We start from the raw sequence: 6,853 nt of genomic DNA on the forward strand, positions 1-6,853 counted from the left end.
TGTTTGGCTTAGATCCCTGGTGCTCGGAGGATTTTTCTTTTAAAAAAACCCTTTAAATCGATCTTTTGTTTTAGCTTTACCTTTGTAAACACATCCATTATCTCCTCCCATCCCCAGGGACAAAGATTAAGAGGTGGGGAATTGGGGGAAGCAGTACGGCAAAACCAGCCCACACACCAATTCGGCTTTGTGCAGTATTCCACACCCACTGTCTCCCTTCTCAGCAAAAGAATGCTTTTCGTGACTACTCACTAGGCCTGTGATGTGGGATTGCAGATTTCTACATTTAGCGTCATCTTTGAGTTGGTTTGGGGCAGGTAGGTGGCGCAATGTAAAGTGCCGGGCCTGGATTCAAGAAGACTCATCTTCCGGAGTTTGAATCTGGCCTCAGACACTGTGTGACCCTGAGCAAGTTTGCCTCAGTTCATCATCTGTAAAAATGAGCTGGAGAAGGAAATGGCAAATCGCGCCAGTATCTTTGCCAAAAAAAAAAAAAAACCCCAAATGGGGTCACAAAGTCGGAAACGACTATACCATAACGAAATGGGTTTGGTGAAAGAACCTTGGGGGTGGGGGTGGTTGTGTGGCTTAAAATGCCTTAGTTTGAAACGAATGGTTCATTTTTATCTTCAGCACCTAGCCCAGTGCTTGACTTACAAGCCCTTAGTAAACGTGATTTGAAGATTTTTCCATGTGTTTTCCTGGATATTCCAATCTCCCAAGGCAAAGGATAATTGGATACTAATTGTATTAATGATACAAAGAAGCTCTTTGATTTGTAATGCCTACTTCCTTCCGTCATCCTATCCCAATCTTACTCATACCTAGAGACTAAGCTCCCGTCTACACTGAAGACGGACCACTTCGTGGCTCTAATAGCTACTTTCTGAAAAACCACATCGCCTAATACCCTAGTTTTCATACTTATGTATCTAGTTTTCATGCTTATGTATCTTTCTTCCACTAGATACAGTAATGCTTCATCTGTCCAATAAAAAATAAAGAACCTGGAAGGACTCCCAGGCTACCCCTGCCTAGCTACTCTATCTATAGACTTTTATGTTATCATAGCACTTTTTACATTAGCTCATTTGTTCAGTTGTGAGATAGCACAAATATTAACCCTATTTTACAGAAAAGAAATAGAGTCAGAAAAGTACCTTAAGGCAATGTGTGTGTTATCTGTAAAAATGAGAGGATTTGACTAGATGTTCTCTAAAATTCCTTCCACAGACTTTTGCAAGTCTCTAATTCTGAGCTTGGTTTGTGATTTGCCCACGGTGAGGTGGACAGTAAGGTGCACTTTATTAAAATCATCTCTTTTGACTAGGTTTTCTATACTACATTGCCTTTACATGTCATAAAGACCTTGTAGTAAAGCACATAGATTTTCACTCCTGGGCAGCTCCCTCATTTAGAGCTTCTTTTATTTATCACAAACTTCAAATAGGGTGAGTAATCTGTTTTCCAAGTTTATACCAAATTAGAATCAAAGGAAGGAGGGGACATTGTAGAGGCCTATATACCAAAAGCAGCAAAAAGCAACAAATCATTGGTGAAAGAAATGCATAACTATAAAAAGACAAAAAAAGTAAAGCAATTTGGGGTCACTTGACCTTCAACAGGCTGTGAGATCACAGTATTTAAATTTGTATTGAATATACATTATCAAGAAGTTAGGATCTGTACCCTATGTATGAGACCAGGCAGTATACAATATATTTGGGAAATACTTTCTCATCCATAGTGTTGGTGCTTACAATTTACTAGATCTCCCCTCCAATCCAGCCAACTGGTTTGTTCTTTTTTCTCCTTAGAAGCCATATGCTATCCCCCCTCTCTACTTTGACCCATTCCCACCCTCATTCCTCTCCACCTAATCCTACAGTCTCAGTGGGCCCTGAATTATTCATTTGCTGGAGCATCCATCAATCTCCTATCCCCAAAACTCAATCATCCCCGGAAACTTTTTTCTCTTGAGCTCATCAACGTCTACTGTTTCAGTTATGACTGCAGATGATTTCCAAATTTATATATCCAGCTCCATTCTTTCAGAATTCCAGCTACACACCACACTATTTGTCTTCTGGACATGAGTGTCCAGTTGGCATCTAAAACACATTCTAAATGGAACTCATCCTTTCTCCTAAACCCGTCCTTTGTAACTTTCCTGTTTCTGTTTGACACCCAGAGTTATTTTTGATTCTCCCCATCAGGTTAGTTAACAAGTCATCACTTTTTTCTTCTTGCATCTGTCCTCTGACGTGGCCATCACTCTAATGTAGAACTTCAATACTTCTCACCAATGCTTTTTAATGCCCCCCCCACCTACCCCTGCCAGTGTCTTCCTGCTTTCAGTCTTTGTTCTTCAGTCCACCTGCTGTGTAACTGCCAAAGTAACTGTCCTAAGACAGATCTGACCATACTACTTCCCTGCTCAAAAACCTCAAGTGGCTCCTCTAGGATAAAATCCTCAGACTGGCATTTAAAGCTGTTAAGGCTCTAATCCAGCTTTATTCCCTATTATACTTTCACAGACAGTATGTTTCATACTACCTATTGCAACTACCTGCTGCTCCCCAAACTCCATTTTGCCTCCTTTTTAGGTGCCTTCAGAGAGTCTCAGGATTCTGTCTGTAATCCTCAGCTTCCTTCAAGGCATAGCTCGGGAGTCACCTCATGCTGAAGAGCCTTTAGTGCTTTCTCCCCCTCACGTTACCCAGTATTACTTCTCTGTGTTAATGTTGCATCTCTTTATCAAAATCTAAGCTCCTGGAGGAATCTATGTGCTTTGCACATAGTTGATATTTCAGCTACCTGAGGGCAATCAGCTTGGTATCTTGTACATGAGAAATTCATATTATATATTATTATATTACATATAATTATATAATATTATAATATATAACTTTAATTTCTCAATGCCTTTCTGGACTGTCAAGTAAAGTGGCACAATTTGCCTTGTCAATAGCAATACTAAGTGGTCCCAAGCCTTTTTTTTAAAACAATTTTTGTGTTTTTATTTATTGTTGGGCTATCAATTTTTGGGGGGGGGTACAGACTTCCCCTTTAAGTTAAGCTTCTAATTGTCATGGGCCTCAAAGTCAATAATCAAGTTCATTAAAATTGTGTCTGAAATAAGATGGCTCTGCAGGAGGACCAGAAACTATCCTAAGACTGTCCAGAAGTTTGTTTTTTTTTTTTGGTCATTATCTGACTCTTATCTCTAGACACGTATTGAACTAAATATTTTTGTGCATCGTTTTCCTAGTCTAGATATTTTTACAAATTTTTTAAACCAATTGGGTGGTACAGAGGCACTTCACAGAAAACTTCCAGTAATATAACTACCTGCAGACCCATGACTTTGTCATTCAGTCGTTTTTCAGCTGTGTCTAATTCTTTGTGACCCCTTTTGGTGTTTTTTTGGCAAAGATACTGGAGTGGTTTGCCATTTCCTTCTCCAGCTCATCTTATAGATGAGGAAATTGAGGCAAACAGGGTTAAGTGACTTTCCCAGGTCATACAGCTAGTAAGTGTCTGAGGACAGATTTGAACTCCAAAGACTCATCTCCTTAACTCCAGGACTAACCCTCGATCCCCTGTGTCACCTCACACTGAACCCGTTCCAAGTATTTTCACATGAAATCTATGCATGTGGCCCCTTCCTCTCCCCTAGCGAATGAAAACAGGTGGGGGATATTGAAGCACAGGGGAGAGGAATTTATAGGGAACAATTTTCTATTTTCTCATCCTGCTCCATATTCATTTTGGACGCAGATTTCTTTATGCTTTTCATAGATCATCCCAAGAATATCACAGCTGCTTAGAAATGTAACACAATGTCGAAGGCTTTTGTTCCTTCTTTTGACTCTAGCTACACAGCAAGGCTTCACACTATGTTAGCTCCTTAAATTCTGAGAAGCTATCAAATCATGCATGGTCCAGGAAAAAAGCTTAAGTTGTTGCAGTCTCACAACGATGTCATGACTGTTGTGATGGCTGTATTAATCTGCTCCTTGGCCAACTAGCTATAAAACCCCTTATATGGTTTATACTAATTGTTTCTCTTCTGTTATGCACAACACTGGATTCTGAGAGTGTCTCCACTTGTAGAAGTTGAACAGTGAAAGGGACACTCGATGTTGGTAATATTATGCCTTTTGTACAGACACAGAACAGCTGATGTGTATTTACAGAACTTTTCAATTCACAGAGCACTTTATGTAGGTTATGTGATTTGATCCTGACAACTATCCTCAGGCTAATTCAATTTATTTTTATTAGCACTAATATAGCCAATACTATGCTTGTAAATATAATTTACACAAACACAGAATTATCATTCTTCACCTTTAGCTTAGTAACTATACTGATGAAAGTATAAATGGGTGCATGACGAATCCATGCTAAGTAAAGTATTAATGCAGCCTTTATAAAAATGGCATGGTTGAAAGAGTAATGGATTTGGAGTTAGAGGACCCTGGTTAAATTTTACTTCTGCCACTTACCTGTATTTGACCTTTGGGCAAGTCACTCCTGTGCCTCAGTTTCCTCATCTGCAAAACGAGGTGGCTGGACTAGATGGCCTCTAGGTAATTTTTTATTCTAAATCTATGATATATGTATGATGTGAACCATACTATAATTGGGCAAGGTCCCATTATGAAACTATGTTCATGCAACATTTCCCCCATCATTTACAGAACAAATGCATTTTCTATTATTAAAAATATCCTTACACATGGCTTTAACTGCAATTATTTAAATGCGAACTGTAATGAATACCAAAGATTTACACAATCAGAAAAAAATTTAAATGGCTCCTCAACAGATACCTATGTTTGTGCCTTTACTTGGCTCAGGAGCTGTCAAACAAGCAGAGTTCAGCCTTTTATTTAAAGGTCTCTCAACTATTTCTTAAAATATTAAATCAATCCTAGAATTTTAGCAGATGTTAAAAAATGTACTAACATTTTAGTTATGAGAATTTTAAATTTCATTTCAAGGAAGTTAAATTATTATGCACCTAAAATAAACCAGGCTACTGCTTGAAGCATCTTCAGCAAAAATAAATACATAAGAGAAGTGTCAGTTCTCTAAACTTTGTGGTACCATTTTTGTTCAATATTAGATAGCATTAAAATTGTATCATAAGGGAATATGAATTAAGGCTGAAGGCATTCACCACCTCTAATGTCTATCTACCACCAGGGAAGCCCATGCTGGCTGCTGCCACTCTTTTCTCTCAGCAGGAGTAAAAAGCTCAGGACATTCTGCATTTTCTCATCATGGAATTTACAAGCCTAAATTCATGAGCTTTTACTTTGTAAGTATCCCTCATTGGAAGAGATGGATTCCAGCAAAGTTTACTGTAAAGGAAACTTCTGTGAAGTAAATTGTCCTTTGATTTACACTATAAAATCAGATTGCTGCACTGTAAAAAAAAAACATGGCATATAGATATGGTAACATCACATTTAAGAATGATCTATGGCCTTTTAAAGTCACATATTTAAAAGGAAAAATGACATTTTATAAGAGTACTCAAAATAGTAAAAATAATACTGTGCTAGAAGTCACAAAATTAAAAAAAATTTAAAAACCAGACCTTTTTGTGCCCATAGGAATGTATGTGTAAGATTAAACCCAACAGAACAGAATTAATCCAATGTTGTGGTATCCTGCATCCTCAAACTGATGTTACCACCATTTTAAAGATGAGAGAAAACCGAAGGAAAATGAAGTTAAAAGAAGAATTAAATAAAGGAAAATATAAGTCACCAGGAGAAGGTTCCATAATAGCCTCAAGGTTGGGTAAGAAGCACAGCAATATCAGGAGGCAAAAGTAAAAGAAGCCTTAGAAGGAAGACAAAGGAAAGGTCTTGAATCTGATTCAGAACTTAATGGAGATCAAAAAGAGAAGAAACTGATGGGAACTATATTTTTCATGAAATGTGAGTCACAACAGGTAGCATACTGGAATTTGGGTATTTAGTAGCGATGGAAGCCCAATCAACCTATGCAATCTAAAAAACAGAATTAGACAAATTATTAAAAATGTACAGGAAAATATACCATCTCTAAATTTTCCCAAGGTCAAATCACCAGACGTTCTCCCTCCTTTCAGATAAAATTCTCAAGCTAGTCAAAAAGTAAATGACTCTTTACTCACTTCCATATCATGGCAAGAGCACAAATGGATTCAAGAGGAGGTTGTCTAAGTGAAATAAAGGAAACTTCTTCCAAGGCTGCAACATCTTAATTCTTTTTTCTTGATCTCAGAAATGGATTATTTCCCACCGATGCCATGGCAGAATATCTTGTGAACTAATTTTATCCAATGGGAAATATTCCATTTTCTCAATAGATGAAAAATATCACTGCAATACTTATAAACCATGGTCACACGTAGCACTCACAATATGTGTTCTACCCACTCAAGCCCTACAAAAAAGAGCCATGATTTAGTAAAGATAAACTACGAGAAGCCATGGAGGTTCAAAGAAAAGGAAACTGGCTCAACTCCAAAGTAGACAAAATCAAATATTTGTAGTCAAGTTTCGGTCATATATTATTGCAAATGATGCTCCCACCAAGTTAAAGGTCATGGGAGGAACTGAGTTTATATAGAGTTTATACACACACATTAGTACTATTATTCTTTTTTTAACCTAGTTTTATTAAATATTGCTTCCTTGGGATATGTTTATAACAAATCCCAGAACATTTTCATGTAAGGATTCAAAGCGGTCATATTAAAATACAGCTTCAATATAAAGTTTATCACAGTTTTACAGTATTCAAAATGACAGACCTGCCTTAAAAAAAAAAAAAGAAAAAAGGACTATTA

The sequence above is a fragment of the Vombatus ursinus genome, unplaced genomic scaffold (assembly GCF_900497805.2).
Source record: "Vombatus ursinus unplaced genomic scaffold, bare-nosed wombat genome assembly UNPS02014809.1, whole genome shotgun sequence".
NCBI classification, from domain to species: Eukaryota; Metazoa; Chordata; class Mammalia; order Diprotodontia; family Vombatidae; genus Vombatus; species Vombatus ursinus.